The sequence below is a fragment of the Pan troglodytes genome, chromosome X, assembly GCF_028858775.2.
Source record: "Pan troglodytes isolate AG18354 chromosome X, NHGRI_mPanTro3-v2.0_pri, whole genome shotgun sequence".
Classification (NCBI taxonomy): Eukaryota; Metazoa; Chordata; class Mammalia; order Primates; family Hominidae; genus Pan; species Pan troglodytes.
In genome coordinates, this window is record NC_072421.2 from 20,081,699 (window position 1) to 20,102,354 (window position 20,656).

Genomic DNA, 20,656 nt, shown 5'->3' on the forward strand with positions numbered 1-20,656 from the left:
CCTCACCAGACAATGAGTCTGCCGCCACCTTGATGTTGGACTTCCTAGTCTCCATAATTATGAGAAATAAATTTCTGGCTGGGTGCAGTGGCTCATGCCTGTAGTCCTAGCACCTTGGGAGGCCAAGGCAGGTGGACCACCTGAGGTCAGGAGTTCGAGACCAGCCTGTCCAACATAGTGAAACCCCGTCTCTACTAAAAATACAAAAATTAGTTGGGCGTGGTGGCAGGCGCCTGTAATCCCAGCTACTCGGGAGGCTAAGGCAGGAGAATCGCTTGTACCTGGGAGGCAGAGGTTGCAGTGAACTCAGATCGTGCCACTGCACTCCAGCCTGGGCAACAGAGTGAGACTCTGTCTCTAAATAAATAAATAAATTTCTGTTGTTTAGAAGCCATGCCCAGGCATTATGTTATAGCAGTCCAAACAGACTAAGACAATACGTACAGGCATGTATAGGCATTATACACACACACACACACACACATATATATACACATACATACACAAATTCCTTAACAGTATATTGCTCAGTTTTGCATGTCTTTGAACTTCATATAAATGGTATTGCATTGTATGTATTCTTCAGCTTGCTATTTTTTGGTGGCATTCAACCAATTTGTGCGTTTAGCTCCAGTTCATACGTTTTCGCTTCTGTATAGAATTCTGTTGTGTGACAGATTTTTATTCATTTCCTATTTCACACTGCTGCAATAAACAGTCCTGTCATAGCTCCTGGCTCACATGTCTACCATCAACTTGACAACATATAACGTGCCCTGGCTGGGCGTGGTGGCTCATGCCTATAATCCCAACACTTTAGGTGGCCGAGGTGGGCAGAACGCTTGAGCTCAGCAGTTCGAGACCAGCCTGGACAACATGGCGAAACCCCATCTCTATAAAAAATACAAAAAATTAGCCGGGTGTGGTGGTGCGTGCCTGTAGTCCCAGTTATTCAGGAGGCTAAGGTGGGTGGATGGCTTGAGACTGGGAGGTCGAGGTTGCAGTGAGCTGTGATCATGCCACTGCTCTCCAGCCTAAGTGACAGAGTAAGACCTTGTCTCATAAACTAAAAAAATAAAATAAAATGCACCCTGGAGTTGCACCCTGTAATAGAGACCTATTCAAAACAGAGGAGCAACTTATTACATGAATAATGAGCATGTTTAAATTACGCTTAGTAGTATGGGGCACCGTTTTAAAACTCAAAACATTCTAGAGGATGTAAGAGTTCCAGGTTTGATGGGAGCTTCCTTACCATGTGCAGTGGAGATATAGGAATGTAGTGTCCAAACTCATGCTCGCACTGCTGTGACTTCTAGAAAGTCACTCAAAATCCCGATGGGACACAACAGAGGCCAGTTGAACAAGGGCGTGAAGAAACATGAAGGCAGGCAGGCAGCATATCAGCACCAGACACCGCTAGCTCTGTAGAGAGGCGCTGGGAACCTGAGGCCAAGTGCCACTAAGCCCCAGAGTGGGCCCTTTATTCTCTTATTTATGGATTGCCTGCTGTATGGCAGGATTCTGATGGGTGCCAGGGATAGAAGTGTCAACAGGGCATAATCACTTTCCTCAAAAGAAAAAACCAACTACAATACAATGTGGGTAACCAGAAGGAAGGGGATGGTTAGGATCACCATGAGGGCAGCCAAAATAAGGGAAACAGTGAACAGAGCACCCCCAGGAGGGCACATAATCCACACCGGAGCGGAGGGCAATCACAGAATGCCTGGAGGAAGGGATACTGTCCACGACCTGAGGCTCTGTAAGAGTCAGGCAGGCAAATGGGATGAGGACGTGGGGGATCAAAGGGAAGGAAAGAGCGGTGCATTAACAGAAGCCAGCTAGTGCAAGGGGCCAGCAGCAAGCCAGGGTGTAAGTGTGAAGGCCACCCACATATCACTTCCTGGGGCCAGAATACCCCAGAAAACGAGCCTGGAGGGGGAGGGCTGGACCTTCCTTGAGGCAATGGGAAACCTATGGTTGGGTTTTTTAACTTTTTTTTTTACTTATTTATTTTTGAGACAGAGTCTCAAAAATGCACGGGTACAATCTCGGCTCACTGCAACCTCCACCTCCCAGGCTCAAGCTATTCTTGTGCCTTGGCCTCCAGAGTAGCTGGGACTACAGGCATGTGCCACCATGCCCGGCTAATTTTGTCGTATTTTTAGCAGAGATGGGGTTTCACCACGTTGGCCAGGCTGGTCTCAAACTCCTGACCTCAAGCGATCTGCCCACCTCAGCCTCCCAAAGTGCTGGGATTACAGGCGTTAGCCACTGCACCTGGCTACTTTTTTTTTTTTTTTTTTTTTAACAGAGATGGGGTCTCACTCTGCTGCCCAGGGTGGTCTTGAACTCCTGGGCTCAGGCAATCCTCCCACCTCGGCCTCTTAGAGTGCTAGGATTACAGCTGTGAGCCACTGCTCCTGGCCTCTTTAAAACTTTTTATTATGCAGAACTACAAATATACATAAAAAGTAGACAGAATAGTATAATGAAATCTCCATACCTCCCACCTCAACAACGATCAACTCAAGGCCGGCTTTGTTTCATCTTTACTACCATCCGCAATGTCCACCCCTCCCTCCCTGTGTTATTTTAAAATAAATCCCACCAGACACCACGTTGTTTTATCCCCCAATATTTCAGGATATATCACTAAAAGATGAGAACTCAAAGAAAAAAATAACCATAGTATCAATGTCTCACCTAAAAATATTTTTAAATAATCAAGAGAGTTTTTTAGCAGGAGACTCTCAGAGTCAAATTTACCCTTTAGAGGTCATCTACTAATGAAAGGACGCACGTCTATACTGAGGAAACACTCTACAACCCAGCCTCATCAATTTCTCTCAAATGGGTAATTCCACTCCCCAAAGACATTTGCTTAGAGTCAAGACAACGCGCCACTGCAGCTGAGTAAATTAGACATTCTGCCTATAGGATTGCTTCCTGGACTCTTACTTATCTACATTAAAAAGTATATGTTTCAGGCCGGGCGCGGTGGCTCACGCCTGTAATCCCAGCACTTTGGGAGGTGGAGGTGGGTGGATCACCTCAGGTCAGTAGTTTGAGACCAGCCTACCCAACGTGGTGAAATCCCGTCTCTACTAAAAATACAAAAAATTAGCTGGGTGTGGGGTGGGCGCCTGTAATCCCAGCTACTCGGGAGGCTGAGGCAGGAGAATCACTTGAACCTGGGAGGAGGCGGATGCAGTGAGCCAAGGTTGCACCACTGTACCCCAGCCTGGATGACAAGAGCGAAACTCTGTCTCAAAAGATTTTTTTAAAAATTACATGTTTCATAGTGATGCTATGAAAAAGTAGCAACATAGATATTAATTCCAAGGCCATGGTGACTGTTATAATTAGTTAATAAAGGCAAGGAAGCAAATAGAAACAGACAAAGGGGAATAGCGGAACGGGGCAGAAGGGAGGATAGGGACAGTAGTCCCGAAGTCACGCAGCCCATTTTTCACAGGCAACCTTGAACGTGGCAGAGGAACTTGTTGCCAAGATTCCATTTTGATGAAGTGACATGAAGTCCTCCCTTCTTTGCCTTCTCAACATTCTGTGCTGGGACCCACCGGCCTACCAAGGATTGGGAGAGACTTTTCACTGTCAATGAAAACAGGACATATTAATACTGCTACTCAAAAAAAAAAAAAAATTCTGAGCAATTCATGTTCAATAGGAAAACTGCCTCGAATCTAAAGTTGGAATTTTTGCCTGACATTTGTCACTCAGGCCAGTAGACTAAGTTCACTTTGAGGATTTATACCAAAACAGTATGCAACTGGCTTATTTTCAGAATTCCTAAAACACGAATTTAGCATCTGATTTATAAATTGTTAATTGTAATAAAACACCAGATTGGAACTTTTATTCTATACAAAGAAAAAAGGGCTTTATCCCTAAAGAGAGCACCAGTTACCTAAAACCTTTCATCATCACCGTGGTCACACGCTTTGCCATTTACAAAACACTTCCACAGACTTCTCAGTTGAATTTCAGAACCCCAGCAGGCAGGCAGGGCAAGCACTGGCTTCACTAAGCAGGTAGAAAAATGAAGTGCAAAGAGGTTAACAGACTCACCCAAGGTCGCTCAAGTACAGCATGAACAAGTCAGGGCTCAAAATCAGCTTTTCCAAACCCAAGTCCTGTGTTCCCCGATGCCCTCATGAGGCTTAGTACATTCCTGACACACTGTGTAAAACTGAGCTACCTGGGGGCAAAACAAATTTATATATCAGGCTAAATCTTAAGCAAAAAGATCACAGATAAAAAGGAAGAGATAAAATTCAGATTTTCATTCCCAAATACACCCTGTGCTCCTAGCAACCATTACCTTTCAGTTCCTACTGACGCAGGCCAGCTTCAGGGAAAAAAAAAAACACATATCATATAAACCATCTTTTCTGACCCTGAGGCAGGCACACACACCCACCCTACCTATCTTGGTTTAGCAAACTTTAAGAAGTGATACCAGGAATGGTGGCGTGTGCCTGAAGTCCCAGCTACTCTGGAGGCTGAGGCAAGAGGAGCACTTGAACCTAGGAGTTCAAGTCCAGTCTGGGCAACATAATGAGACTCTGTCTTTTTAAGAGAGAGAGAGAGAGGAGGAGGGAGAGAGATACTACATCAAGGATTGCAAAAAGCCAAGGTTCCAGTTGAAATCTATGCTTAGCAGGAAAGTGTAATTTAAAAACCAGTTACAATGACCTCAAGCAGGAGGTCAATTACAAGGACCTTGAAACATGCTAGTGTTAAATAAGAAAGATGATGCATAGGACTTTAGTTCGTTGAAAACTTTTGAACACTATCTTGAATACTATTTTTGCTAAATGTTTTATGGGTAATACATAAAACTATAATTTTCTAGTGTGGTTTAAAAGTATCTGATTTCTGAAGCAAAGCATTAGTCAACAAAGTGATATGATGGCAAATGATTTACCATATAGTAATTCTGTGACTGTACTGGCTCATACCAGTCTTTAAATATATACCAGGTTATCCTTAAGTCTATCTAACTCCCTGCAGAAAAAAAAGAAATTATGAAAGTAAGTAAGACTGGCTTTGTCAAAATGAAAAGCGCTAGACTTCAGAATAAGTTTTTGGCCAAAGACTTCAAAACAAAAATTGGATTGGACATATGACAACACTAGCTACCTAAAAGCTACCTTTAAAAAAAAAAAAAAAAAAAAAAAAGCCCAGATATACTGGACAGAAGGCACCTCTCCTAACTCCTACCATAATTTAGATCTTACTTATCCACTGCTGCTTATTTCCAACATACTCAGGTCAAGTCAATGAAGAAAGTTGTGAAGTGTTTTGTTTGTTTGTTTGTTTTGAGATGGAATCTTGCTCTGTCGCCCAGGCTGGAGTGCAGTGGTGCAATCTTGGCTCACTGCAACCTCCACCTCCTGGGTTCAAGTGATTCTCCTGCCTCAGCCTCCTGAGTAGCTGGGATTATAGGCATGCACCACCATGCCTGGCTAATTTTTGTATTTTTAGTAGACACGGGGTTTCCCCATGTTGGCCAGGCTGGTCTTCAGCTCCTGACCTCAAGTGATCTGCCCACCTCAGCCTCCCAAAGTGCTGGGATTACAGGCATGAGCCACCGCACCCAGCTTGAAGTGTCACTTAAATCTTATTTTCCAATCTCATAAGAAGGAGCCAATATACCAATTCAGTGTTAGGACATCAGCAAGTCCTTACCAAGTGTCATAGTGAGTGGTACTCGTTGCCTGGGGGATCGAGTTTTAACTAGGAGGAAGGAGGGGAGGCGTGAGGACATCAGGAAACTACCTGGCCTATCTTTTGCTTCCCAGTATCAAATTTTTTTGTAAGAATGACTGAAAGTAAATCTTTTTTTTCTTTAAACTATGTAAGTGTGATTGAGATGTGTCCACTACCAGTTTTTCCAAAAGAAATGCAGCACATATATGCCAACTACGTTTTACTCACTGAGGTGAATGGGCTCAATGGGCTTAATTTGAGACCACTCAAAGTGAAATATTTGCAATATACATTATAGCATGAGTTAAGCCACTTTATCTTTTGCAAATACATATTGTTCTTCCATCTGACAATACAGAAAAATATGCAGCATGATACTGCAAGCTAGACTACATTCATCACTTTAAATGCTATCAATATTGTTACTTAGGAGGCTGAGGCAAGAGGATCGCTTGAGCCCAGGACTTTGAAACTGCAGTGAGCTATGATTGTGCCACTGCACTCCAGCTTAGGTGACAGAGTGAGACCCCATCTCTAAAAAAATAAAAATACATGGGTATTGATATCATTGTCATCATCCTTGCTGTCACACCCTTCACAGTTCCAACTCTGGGTTCCCTGGCAGCCAGTGAACACATCACCCCAATTTTTTTTTTTGAGATGGAGTCTTGCTCTGTTGCCCAGGCTGGAGTGCAGTGGCATGATCTCAGCTCACTGCAACCTCCATCTCCCAGGTTCAAGTGATTCTTGTGCCTTAGCTTCCTGAGTAGCTGGGACTACAGGTGTGCACCACCACGCCAGGCTAATTTTTGTATTTTTAGTAGAGACAGGGTTTCGCCATGTTGGGCAGACTGGTCTTGAACTCCTGACCTCAAGTGATCCACCTGCCTCGGCCCCCCAAAGTGCTGGGATTACAGGCTTGAGCCACCACGCCTGGCCACCATCCCATTATTTTCATCTTCGTCATCTGAAGATTCCTCTTCAGCTTTCCTCAACCCTTTTCTAAAGGGAACGCTTTAACATGACTCTCTGTAGCAAAATTTTTGGAGACACATTCTGAGAAGCCTTTTCTGACCAGCAGATAGCAACGTCTTCTTTCAAAAGGTCTGTGTCACACATCACCTTCAAACTGTGCGCAATTCTAGAGTGGTGCAGAGTTTGATGTACTCCAGCCACACGCTGCAGACCCTGACAAGGGCACCGCTGAGCTTTCCTGTTACTGTGACAAAAATCACAGTAAGTAGCCCCTGCATTTCTTAATTAGGTCTCGTTAAAATGAATGTCAGCCGGCTGGAGAGAACCATCGCTTTTACATATACTCCTCCCACAATAATACACTCTTTCCTTAACAAAATCAACAGCTCCTTAAAGATCATCACTAAGCATCCGGACTTCTGCCTGGCTGCTGATTTCACCCATTCTGTGCTCTACGTTTCCTCAGCAGTATCTGTCCCCTACGCTTCCTCAGCAGTATCTGTCCCCATAGCCTGTGGGAGTGGTGACTCATTGCTAGATACAGGGGCCATGTTGCTTGGAACTTGCCCCTTCTAATTTCCTTTTTTTCATGTACCAATTTCCTTTTTCGTAGGTGGTCCTTTGAGAAGGGATGTGCAGAGTTTATGATCTGCATCAAGCACTCCATAGCCAGAGAGTGCTTTACAAAAACTTATCTATTTGCTTCTTAGCAATGATAAGCACATTGGATGCAGTATTCTCATTCTCAGGATAGATAATACTTTTTTGTTTTTTTTTTTTTTGAGATGGAATCTCACTCTGTTGCCCAGGCTGGAGTGCAGTGGCATGATCTCGGCTCACTGCAACCTCTGCCTCCCACGTTCAAGCGATTCTCCTGCCTCAGCCTCCCGAGCAGCTGGGATTACAGGCATGCACCACCACGCCTGGCTAATTTTTGTATTTTTAGTAGAGATGGGGTTTCATCATGGCAGTTAGGCTGGTCTCAAACTCGTGACCTCAAGTGATCCGCCCGCCTCAGCCTCCCAAAGGGCTGGGATTACAGGCATGAGCTACCACACCTGGCCCAGATAACACATTTTTAAAATAAACTCATCTAACAAGTCTTAAAACTTTAGCCTTGTGAGAGCCAATGACAATCATTGTGAACATCAAAATGGTCTTTGCTTCCAGCTCAACCAAAATATTTGGTGGGATTTACTGGAGACCAATGAAGCACTTTTACAATATCAACAATTTTCATTTCCTTTTTGTCCCATTTATTCTACATTTCTTTTACTCTCAATATTAATGGCCATACAAGGTATCTTGTATGGCTAGAACTGGGCTGATACGACATGGCTGGCATTAGGATATCCTGGTGCATTAGTAAGCATTGTCGATAAGATGCAGAGATATTTTATTATACTCTGATCACTACTACTACATGACAAAACACCTCAAAATCAAGTGGCACAAGTTTGAGTTCCTCTGCACAGGACAAGGAATGGGGTTAGGATGCAATCTTCAACCTCAGAATTTTGAAAACTTTCCTTACAACCTGCAGGCATATAAAGCAACCCCACTACATGATAACTGCCCAAGGGATCTGAGCCCTGCATTTTTTATTTAACTAAATAACTTTGCTGCTTTTAAATAATGTATAAAAAGAATATATACTAACAAGTGAAATGTGATAAATGGAAATGTATACTGATCGATACCATTAATTTAAACATAAAAGCAAGCTTTGGCATATATCATATATTTCCTAACGTAGTTATTCCAATAAACTAGTTTAAATTATGGAAACATTAACTTAATACTTTGTGAAAAAGTTCACACACCGGGTTTCAGCAATTTATTATTTCACAAAGCACATTTCATTCTACACTGGGGTTCTGGTATGTTTACTGATGGGGGTCAAGGGGAGTGGTGCAGGTGGGGGAGGGTGCTGACATTTACTGAACACTTACTAAGTTCAAGGCACAGACTTTGAATCTCTACACAGGGATCTTTTTAAATGAGGCTCAGAGATATTAAGTAAGTTATCCAGGCTCACACAGCCAATAAACGAGAAGATAGAAATCCAAACTCAGACCTATAAAGCAAATGGTCTTTCTCCGTCACCACCTGTATCACCAGGGCCAGTGTGACACAATGATAGAAGACATGTTTAGAAGGTTTCATTACAGGTCTCTGGTGGGAGTTTTTGCTCTGGAAGGCAGAAAGGCCACTGCATCAAGGATAACCTGCACTTCCTGTACTTTCCTGGATAATGAGACGAAAAGGAGGCAGTAGTGGTCCTGCCTTCTGGACTCAAAGTGCCTGGGGGCACTCATCGTGGGGCAAGACTGGCATCCCACGTGTTCAAGGCATCAGGCTCAGTTTGTCAAGAAGAACTGTGTCAAACTTCATTTGAGATGAATCACAGATCTAAATGTAAAAGCCGAAACAAAGTTTTTGGAAGAACACATAAAAGAGTTCCTGCACAACTGCAACCTGGAAGGTTCCTTAGGCAAGATAGAGCAGGCAACCATAAAAGAATAATATTCTAGATTAGACTTCATCAAAACGAAGAGCTTCTGCTCATCAAAAGCCACCATTATGTACATGGAGAAGCTAGCCACAGTCTGGGAGCAAATATTCACAAAATATATGACAAAGCACTTAAATCCAAAACATAAAAACCTCTCATAATTCAATAATAAGATGACAGACAACCCAATTAAATGGGTCAATGGCTAGAATGGACACCTCACAAAGGAAGATATCTGCATGTCCAAAAAGCACATGGAGAAGTACTCAACATCATTAATCATGAGGGAAAGGCAAATTAAAACCATGAGGAGAAACCACCACAACCCTTATGAGAAGAACCACAATTGACATGATTGGTAATACAGTGTTGGTGACGATGTGAAGCCACTGCAACTGTCACACATTGGTGCTAAGAATATAAAATGGTACAACCACTTCAGAAAAAGGGTTGGAAGTTTCTGATATACTTCAACACACACTTAACCCTTTGATCCAGCCATTCTACTCATAGGTATTTACTCAAGAGGAATAAAAACACTGGTCGACAAAAAGTCACAAAGACTTGCAAATTGCAAATGTTCAGAGCTGCTTTGGTTGTTAACAACTCCAAACTAGAAGCAACCCAAACGTTCATCAATAGGAGAATGCCTAAACTAACCGGTATATTCTTACAATAAAATTGTATAATATTAGAAAGGAACAAACTACAGATACATATAACTGTATGGACGAATCTCAAAATCATCATGCTGAGTGAACAAAGCCAGACACCAAAGAATACATATTGTATGAGACCATTTAGATGAAGCTCTAGGAAAGGCAGATCTAATCTACAGAGATGACAGCAGATCAGTCATAGCCTTATAGGGGTAAAGGTAGGATTGAGGGAGAGGGGACATGATGAAACTTTCTGGAAAAACAGAAATGTTCTCTATATTGCAATGGGGGTTGCATTAGACAGGTTTAGTCATTTTTTAAAGTTGTACAGCTGAGATTTGTATATCACAATGCCTATACATTTTACATTTAATATGTTTAAAAAGAATAATTGGCCGGGTGCAGTGGCCCACGCCTGAAATCCAAGCACTTTGGGAGGCCAAGGCGGGTGGATCACCTGAGGTCAGGAGTTCGAGACCATCCTGGCCAACATGGCGAAACCCAATCTCTACTGAAAATACAAAAATTAGCTGGGTGTGGTGGCGTATGCCTGTAATCCCAGCTACTCAGGAAGCTGAGGGAAGAGAATCGCTTGAACTTGGGAGATGGAGGTTTCAGTGAGCCGAGATCGCGCCACTGCACTCCAGCCTCGGTGACAGAGTGAGACTCCATCTCTAAATAAATATAAAAATAAAAAAATAAAAAGAATAATCAAGTATGAGGTAGGGAATGGATAGAGGTAAAGAAGAAATGAGAACAGCAGGATGTCAATAATTGTCAGAGCTGGGTAATGTACATGCTTGAAATTTTCCATGATAAAATAATTTAAGAGGGAAAGTTATCTACATCGAATGCTCCTGTCTCTCTCTACCTTCTCTTTCCCCTCCCTATCTGTGTCCAGTTCTGCCTGGCCCCTGGGATGGCCTGCCACAGACCCCAATTCCTGAATGAGCTCTCCTTCCTGCCAGGACTCACCCACTACTCAACTCCCTTCTACTCCCCAACCACTCTCCCTCCCCAAACCAAGCCCCAACAACCGCCAGGCATTTCTGCCAGTCCCATCACATGCAATTGCCAAAACCTGTGCAAGTTACTGGGAAACAAGAATTTTGCCAGCCTACTTTACAGAAAGTTCAGTCCTATTCCAACCCTGTTATTTGGCCGGGATTGAAACAGCACCTATTTCAAAGCCAGATACATAGAAGACTTTTAAAACAGTTTATGGCTCGTATTCCAAAACTATGTTTGGAAGTTCACTGCAGGGAACTGAAAATACATTTTGTCCTAGTAACAGATAATAACACAGCCAGTAAGGTAGCAGACCAGCCCACGGATATCTACTCTAAAATGCACTCAAGGCTCAAACAGCAATGTCTCCATTAAATGCTGCAGGTGAAATGCTTCTTTCAAAGTTGGCCCACATGACTAACGTGAGGAAAGTTCCAGGCTCAATTCTGAGTCAGTAGCACTAACAGCAGCATGGAAACGAAGGAAGCTCAGGGAAGGGCCCCTATGGACAAGCCAACAGCCAAGTCCAACAGAAGACAGCTGAGGTCCAGCCATGGACTTCTGCAGCCGGGGGTCCCTGGGAGCACTCATGGTTGTCTAGCCTGAGCACGCCTGGCCACTCTCTCCAGCAGGGAGGGAGAAAGGGAGAAGGCTTCTGAGTTACAACGCCATCTTTAATCGCCTACTGTACTTAAAGTAAAAATCGTACTTATATTCTAGAAAATAACATACAGTATAGAAAATATGGACAAACCAGAAGAAAAAGAACCGGTATTCCATTCCCAGCAATAACTGAAACCACTACTTCCATCCCAGCATGTCCAGTTTGAGTTCTTCTAGTCTCTTCTGTCAGATATGCACCACTGAAGAGAAAGGTTCAGACCTAGAAATGTGTCATTAGGATGGATGTTACTTCTTAATAAAATCGTAAGTGCACTCTATCTATGGCCTGACTACCATTTTCAACATGCCACTGGAAACTGCATTCTAAATTTCTTTTGAGGGCACCACATAAGATCTGCTTTATCTCAACAGGAGAAGCCAGCTGTCATCTGTGCCCACTGATGATTATTTTTAAGAGGAGCTGGGTAGATATTCGTAGCAATCACTCAAACGGTGGCAAAGAAAACTATACCTGGCTCCCGGCCATTGAAGAGTTCGCTGTCTGGCAGAAGATCAATCATTAAATCAATAATTATTTAAGGGCTGGGTGCGGTGCCTTATGCCTGCAATCCTAGCACTTTGGGAGGCTGAGGCAAGCAGATCACCTGAGGTCAGGAGTTCTAGACCACCCTGGCCAACATGGTGAAACCCCATCTCTACTAAAAATACAAAAATTAGCCGGGCAAGGTGGCACATGCCTGTAATCCCAACTACTTGGGAGGCTGAGGCAGGTGAATCGTTTGAACCTGGGAGGTGGAGGTTTCAGTGAGCCAAGACCATGCCACTGCACTCTAGCCTGGGCGACAGAGACTCAGTCTCAAAAAGTAATAATTATTATTTAATCACAATTGTTTTGCCTGTGAGGAAAGAAAACCTCAGCATACAAAAGCCAACAGGGAGAAGGAGGGGAGTCCATGCAGGCTCCCTTGAAGAACTTGGATATGAAAGCTGAACAGGTATTGATCAGAGGAAGACTACAGGTGGGGGTGGGGACTGATATGGTTTGGCTGTGTCCCCCACACCTCATCTCGAGTTATAATCCCTACGTGTGGAGGGAGGGACTTGGTGGGAGGTGACTGGATTATGGGGGCGGTTCCCCCATGCTGTTCTCATGACAGTGAGGAAGTTCTCACGAGATCTGATGGTTTAAAAGTGGCAGTTTCCCCTGTGCTCTCTCTCTCTCCTGCCACCATGTAAGACGTGCCTTGCCTCCCCTTCCCCTTCTGCCATGATTTTAAGTTTCCTAAGCCCTCCCCAGCCATGCCAAACTGTGATTCAATTAAACCTCTTTTGGGGCCAGGCACAGTGGCTCACGCCTGTAATCCCAACGCTTTGGGGGGCCATGGCAGGTGGATCACTTGAGCTCAGGAGTTCAAGACCAACCTGGCCAACATGGCAAAAGCCCATCTCTACAAAAAAATACAACAATTAGCCAGACATTGGTGGCTCATGCCTGTAATCCCAGCTACTCCGGAGGCTGGGACTGGAGAATCACTTGAGCCCGGGAAAGTGGAGGTTGCGGCGAGCCAAGGTTATGCCACTGCACTCCAGCCTGGACAACAGGGTGAGACCCTGTCTCAAAACAAAACAAAATTACCACTTTTGTATATAAATTACCCAGTCTCAAGTACTATCTTGTAGCACTGTGAAAATAGACTAATATGGGGACGGAAACCAGGATACAGTAGCCTCTAGGCAGATACATAAATTTGAACGCAGCCAGACTGGTCCAACTTTGAGAGACCAGTTACAAAGCTACTGACAGTAACCTGGATGAGACAAGATGGTGCTTAGACCAAGACAGTAGCAGGGCATAGAGAGAGAAGTGGGCAAATCTGAGAAACATTTTGGAAGTAACTACCTGGATTTGACAATGAGGGAGAGAGTGGGATCGCTGACTCCTAGCTTTCTGACATGAACTGCTAGGTGGGGGATTTTACTCATCCATGTTTACTTACCCTTATAGATGGCAATGTCTAAATTAACTATCGCTCCTATGCTCTGCTAGAAATAAATGTGGCCAGTCTCCTGACCATGTGTAGATGGCATGCAAAACGTATGTGCTGTATCAGAGGGCTGCCTGTTTCATCACTGCACAGCCATCAAACCAACATCTCCCACAGGTCCATCTTCCTCTGAACTTTAAGCATTCTCCAGAATGATGAGGAAGGAATATTCAGCAAGTTATCTTCTTGTTCTTTGAGACAGAGTCTCACTCTGTCGCTCAGGCTGGAATGCAGTGGCGCAATCTCAGCTCACTGCAACCTCCCCCTCCTGGGTTCAAGTGATTCTCCTACCTCAGCCTCCCAAGAAGCTGGGACTATAGGCATGGGCCACCATGCCTGGCTAATTTTTGTATTTTTTGGGAGAGACAGGGTTTCACCATGTTGGCCAGGATGGTCTCAAACTCCTGGCCTCAGGTGATCTGCCCGCCTCGGCCTCCCAAAGTGCTGGGATTACAGGCGTGAGCCATCACACCCGGCCATAGGATATAAGAAATCTTAAGGCATTTTTCAGGCTCCTTCTTGCAGGAGCAAATGCACACGTGGGCTGAGCCCACTAAAATAAGTTGAAACAAGATGTACATTTAGGCCAGGCATGGTGGGTCACACCTGTAATCCCGGCACTTTGGAAGGCTGAGGCAGGAGGATCACTTGAGCCCAGGAGTTCGAGACCAGCCTGGGCAATATAGTGAGATCCCCATCTCTACAAAAAAAGTAAAAATAGCTGGACATAGTGGCGTGCACCTGTAGTCCCAGCTACACAAACAGGAGGCTGAGGTAGGAAGATTGCTTGAGTCCAGGAAGGTGAGGTTACAGTGAGCCCTGTTTGTGTCACTGCACTCCAGCTGGGTGACAGAGCAAGAACCTGTGGGGTGGGAGGGGAGGGGAGGGGAGGGGAGGGGAGGGGGAAAGAAAGAGAAAAGAGATGTATTTAGGTATTTTTAGCAGAATGCATGACAAGCTCTATTAGTCAGGATAAGCTAGGCTATGCTGCCACAACAGACAAATCCCCAAGGCTTCAGTGGCTTAATTGCTATCTTTACTCCCTGATCTTCAAGTCTGCCACAACAGAGGCAGAGAGATGGAGGAGTGCGTCACCTAACTGCTTTAAAAGCCCAAAGTGATGCTTGCTGCTGCTGCTCACATCGCACTTGCCAGTACTAGTCACAAGGGCCCAAGGGATATGAAGAAATGTGGAAGAACATATGGATGTTTGGCGAACACTGTCTTTGCCACACAATGCATCAAGCTAATAAAGAATCCAGAGATACCACCACAGAGGGAGAAGCCAGACATAACTCACGTGAAAGGTGGCAAGGAAAACTAGAGCTAGCCTTATTTTAAACCATTTCATATCTTTTGTTTTAAAAAAAGCCCAATATCACTGTCAGATAAAAACTAACAATCACTACAGTATCATTTAATGCCAAAGGAAAAAGTTACCTAAGGCTGGGCACGGTGGGTCATGCCTGTAATCCCAGCACTTTGGGAGGCCAAGGTAGGTGGATCGCTTGAGCCCAGGAGTTCAAGACCAGCCTGGGCAACAAGGCAAAACCTTGTCTGTACAAAAAACTAGCCAGATGTGGTGGCGTGTGCCTGTAGTCCCAGCTACCTGGGAGGCTGAAGTGGGAGGATCACCTGAGCTAGGGAGGTAGAGTCTGCAGTGAGCTGTCATCGTGCCACTGCACTCTAGCCTGAGCAACAGAGCGAGACCTCCTCTCAAAAAAAAAAAAAAAAAAAGCCCAGAAACAAAAAGCTTGCCAAACAGGTATAGGGTTCCTACAGCACCAAACCTCTTATTTTTTGAAAGATTTTATGTAAAAAATAATAATAAAAATAAAACATTTGAAAAAGTTACCTAGCCTCCAAAACTGATGAAACCATGAAGGAAGATAAAATGTCTCCACCCACCCCCACCCCAAGCCAGTATTAACCTGATGGCTGATGGTCCAAGCACCTCATTTCTATTTTCTTAGCCCACAGCAGCATAGAGAGGGGCTCCATGATTGGCATGTACTATGAACAGTAATGATTCGTGACATGAGATGACCCACAGCCTGACTCTTTCTTGGTAAGGCCTACCCCAGGAGATAATTTTCTAGCAGTTGGACTAGATTTTCAAAACCTAAGTTGCAACTCTCTTATTACTATAACAAACGATGCCAAAATCTCAGTAACCTGACCAAATAAAAGCTTCTCTCTTGCATATGCAAAATCCAAAGTGGATATTCCTCCTCTGCCAGCTGTCCTCCAAAGAGTAACTCAGGGAGTCAGGTACCTTCCATCAAGTGCCACCATCATCGTCTACATGGGGACCATGGAAAGGGATGAGAAGATACGGGAAGGCCTAGTGGATTCACCAAAAACTTGGCCCAGAAGTGGCAGACATCACTCTCACCTATATGGTAGTAAGGATGAGTCTACATAGACTCAAAGGATGCTGGGAAATGTAGTCCTTGGTTCTCAGCAATAACTACGAGCATAAATCTCTTTTCTTTTTTTTTTTTTTTGAGATGGAGTCTCACTCTTGTCACCCGGGCTTGAGTGCACTGGCATGATCTTGGCTCACTGCAATCTCTGCCTCCTGGGTTCAAGCAATTCTCCTGCCTCAGCCTCCCGGGTAGCTGGGATTACAAGTGCACGCCACCACGCAAGGCTAATTTTTGGGGTTTTTTGTTTGTTTTGTTTTTAATTTTGAGATGGAGTTTCACTCTCGTTGCTCAGGCTGTAGTGCAATGGCACAATCTCGGCTCACTGCAACTTCCACCTCCCGAGTTCAAGTGATTCTCCTGCCTCAGTCTCCCGAGTAGCTGGGATTACAGGTGCCTGCCACAACGCCCAGCTAATTTTTTGTATTTTTAGTAGAGACAGGGTTTCACCATGTTAGCCAAGCTGGTCTCCAACTCCTGACCTCAGGTGATCCACCCACCTTGGCCTCCCAAAGTGCTGGAGTTACAGGCATGAACCACGGCGTCCGGCCTGATTTTTGTATTATTAGTAGAGACGGGGTTTTGCTATGTTGACCAGGCTGCTCTCGAACTCCTGACCACCCACCTTGGCCTCCCAAAGAGCTGGGATTAGAGGCGTGAGCCACCACACCTGGCAACAGCACAAATCTTTAGCAGCCACCTCACTAACTCCACCACACTTTATACCCCACAATGACTCTTGTATAAGCCAGCCAGAAAAGGAGTATCATCAGACTAGAGCAAAACCAAATAACGAATCTGGAGACTGAAGCCCTAGTCTTAGTTTTTATTTATTTATTTTTCTTGAGACGGAGTCTTGCTCTGCCGCCCAGGCTGGAGTGCAGTAGCGCGATCTTGGCCCACTGCAACCTCCACCTCACGGGTTCAAGCGATTCTCCTGCCTCAGCCTCCCAAGTAGCTGGGATTACAGGTGTGTGCCACCATGCCCAGCTAATTTTTTGTATTTTTAGTAGAGACAGGGTTTCACTATGTTGGCCAGGCTGCTCTCTAACTCCTGACCTCCAATGATCCGCCTGCCTTGGCCTCCCAAAGCCCTGGGATTACAGACGTGAGCCACCGCACCCGGCCTAGTCTTATAGTTTTCCTATCGATGTTCAGGAAATATGAAAACATCCTAGTATGGGTTGCAATACTTCACAACTTTTAAGATCACTGTGCACGTAACAGAAGGAAAAAACAAAAATCAGAAGCAGGACCCCTGGGTCAGGAAAGTAACATTTAAATGAGGTTCAGAGAAGAGTGAAGTTATGCAAAGCCAGACACAACAGGTATGGGAAGATCACTTGTGCCTCAGAAGCTGTTCTTGCCATTTAAGCAGTTAATAGCTAACTCAAGAATGCTGCTAATTAGCATCTAGGTAGAGGCTCTCACTTACACAACTAACCACCTAACTATTCTAAGAGTAAACAAAACGGTGTAGCCCATGAAGATAAAAGCATTGTATTCTATCAGTCCCAATGTCATTTTAAGACTTCCTAGTACAATAAGTGTATTCAATTACAGCATCCCAGGAGGATAGCTTCCACAGTCAAAACACTTGAGAAAGTATGAGACGAAGTCACACAGGTCTCTTTGCTTCCTGCAACTTGCCTCAAGTCTTTAAGATGTTCACAAACACTGAGAACCTCTAGGAGGGAGACACAGGATGCAGTTGACAAAAGCCTACCAAAATTAGCCGGGCACTGTGGTGCATGCCTGTAAGTCCCAGCGACTCGGGAGGCTGAGGTGGAAGGATCACTTGAGCCCAGGGAGGTCAAGGCTGCGGTGAGCCATGATCGCGCTACTGCACTCCAGCCTGGGTGAGAGTGAGACCTTGTCTCAAAAAAAAAAAAAAAAAAAGAACAACTAATATAAACTCAACCCTAATGTAAACTAAAGATTTCAAGTGAGTATGATGTGTCAACATACGTGTAAGTTCATCAATTGTCACAAGTGCCGTAGTCTGGTGGAAGAAGCTCATGATAGGGGAGTTTGTGGGAGAGGGCAGAGGGGTTGATGGGAACACTCTGCACTTTTCTTCTCAAGTTTGCTGTGAACCTACAACTGCTCTAAAAAACTATTTTAAAAAAAGTTCTGGAGATGTATATTGGTTTATAGGGTTTTGTTTTGTTTGAGATGGGGTCTCGCTGTTGTCTGCCCGGGCTGGAGTGCAATGGCACGATCTCAGCTCACTGCAACCTCTGCCTTCTGGGTTCCAGCAATTCTCCTGGCTCAGCCTCCCGAGTAGCTGAGATTACAGGTGCCCGCCACCACGCCTGGCTAATTTTTGTATTTTTAGTAGAGACAGGGTTTCACCATGTTGGCCAGGCTGGTCTCAAATTCCTGACCTCAGGTGATCCACCCGCCTCGGCCTCCCAAAGTGCTGGGATCACAGGCATGAGCCGCCGCGCCCAGCCAGGATATTGGTTTTTGTTTTTTGAAATGGAGTCTCGCTCTGTTGCCCAGCCTGGAGTGCAGTGGTGCAATCTTGGCTCACTGCAACCTCTGCCTCCTGGGCTCAAGCGATTCTCCTGCCTCAGTCTCCTGAGTAGCTGAGACTACAGGTGCACGCCACCATGCCTGGCTAATTTTTATATTTTTAGTAGAAACAGGGTTTCGCCATGTTGGCCAGGCTGGTCTCAAACTCTTGAGCTCAGGTGATCCACCCACCTCAGTCTCCCGAAGTGCTGGTATTACAGGTGTGAGCCACCGTGCCCGGCCTGGAGATGGATATTGTTGATGGTCACGTAACAGTGTGAATATATGTAATGACACTGAAATGAACACTAAAAATGGCCAAAATAGTAAATTTTGTTATACATATTTTATCACAATTTTAAAAACCACAAGGACCGGGGGTGGTGGTTCACGCCTGTAATCCTAGTAATTTGGGAGGCTGAGATGGGGGGATCACTTGAGCCCAGGAATTCGAGTCCATAAGATCTCACAGAGTGAGAGTTCATCTCTACAAAAAATAAACAAAATGCGCCAGGGGTGGTGACTCACACCTGTAATCCCAGAATTTTGGGAGGCTGAGGCAGGAGGATTGCTCAAGTCTGGGAGGTTGAGGCTGCAGTGTGCCAAGATCGTGCCACTGCACTCTAGACTGGGCAACAGAGTGAGACCCTGTCTCAAAAAAAATCTATATATATGTACAAAAATTTAAAAATAAATATTTAAAAATAATTTAGAAAACACAAATGGGACATGCCCTGCCCCTCTCAGCCCACGGTACTTTCCTTTTCCAACAGCATCCACTTGCTCTTGCTTACGTCCAAGGCCTGCCTGCCATTTTCCTGCAGCTCATCCAATCCACTATATGTGCTAGTGACACAGCCCCAAGATTTAGACCCACACAGGACCCCATGAAACACTACAAGGAGATGGAAAACCACAGTCAAACCTGACTTTGACTTGCTGTGAGAACAGGACACAGGAAGTGCTTAAATTTCCCGTAGATGATGGCCCCTAAAACATACTTGGGCCAAAGCAGACCTGATAGATATCTACAGAACTCTCCACCCCAAGTCAACAGAATACACATTCTTCTTAGCGCCACATAGCACTTATTCTAAAATCGACCACATAAATGGAAGTAACACACTCCTCAGCAAATGCAAAAGAACAGAAATCATAACAGCCTCTCAGACCACAGCGCAATTAAATTAGAACTCAGGATTAAGAAACTCACTCAAAACCGCACAACTACGTGGAAACTGAACAATCTGCTCCTGAATGACTACTGGGTAAATAACGAAATTAAAGCAGAAATAATGATGTTCTTTGAAATCAATGAGAACAAAGATACAATGTACCAGAATCTCTGGGACACAGCTAAAGTAGTGTTTAGAGGGAAATGTATAGCACTAAATGCCCACAAGAGAAAGCAGGAAAGATCTAAAATCGACACCCTAACATCACAATTAAAAGGACTAGAGAAGCAAGAGCAAACACATTCAAAAGCTAGCAGAAGACAAGAAATAACTAAGATTGGAGCAGAACTGAAGGAAATAGAGACATGAAAAAACCTTCAAAAAAATCAATGAATTCAGGGGCTGGTTTTTTGAAAAGATCAACAAAATTGATAGACCACTACCTAGACTAATAAAGAAGAAAAGAGAGAAGATTCAAATAGACACAATAGAAAATGATAAAGGGGCAATCACCACTGATCCCATGGAAATACAAACTACCATCAGAGAACACTATAAACACATCTACACAAATAAACTAGAAAATCTAGAAGAAATGGATAAATTCCTGGACACATACACCCTCCCAAGACAAAACCAGGAAGAAGTCAAATCCCTGAAAAGACCAATAACAAGTTCTGAAATTGAGGCAGTAATAGCCTACCAACTAAAAAAATCCTAGACGGATTCACAGCCGAATTCTACCAGAGGTACAAAGAGGAGCTGGTACCATTCCTTCTGAAACTATTCCAAACAACAGAAAAAGAGGCCAGCATTATCCTGATTCCAAAACCTGGCACAGACACAACAAAAAAAGAAAATTTCAGGATGAACATCGATGTGAAAATCCTCAATAAAATACTGGCAAACCGAATCCAGCAGCACATCAAAAAGCTTATCCACCATGATCAAGTCAGCTTCATCCCTGAATGCA

The 20,656-nt window shown here is 44.3% G+C and overlaps 1 protein-coding gene across 1 annotated transcript in view; it reads right to left on the bottom strand.

Moving 5' to 3' along the window:
- Positions 1–20,656, bottom strand: part of MAP3K15 (mitogen-activated protein kinase kinase kinase 15) — a 151,594-nt gene that overhangs the window by 125,927 nt on the left and 5,011 nt on the right. The gene's annotated exons all lie outside the window — the stretch shown is intronic.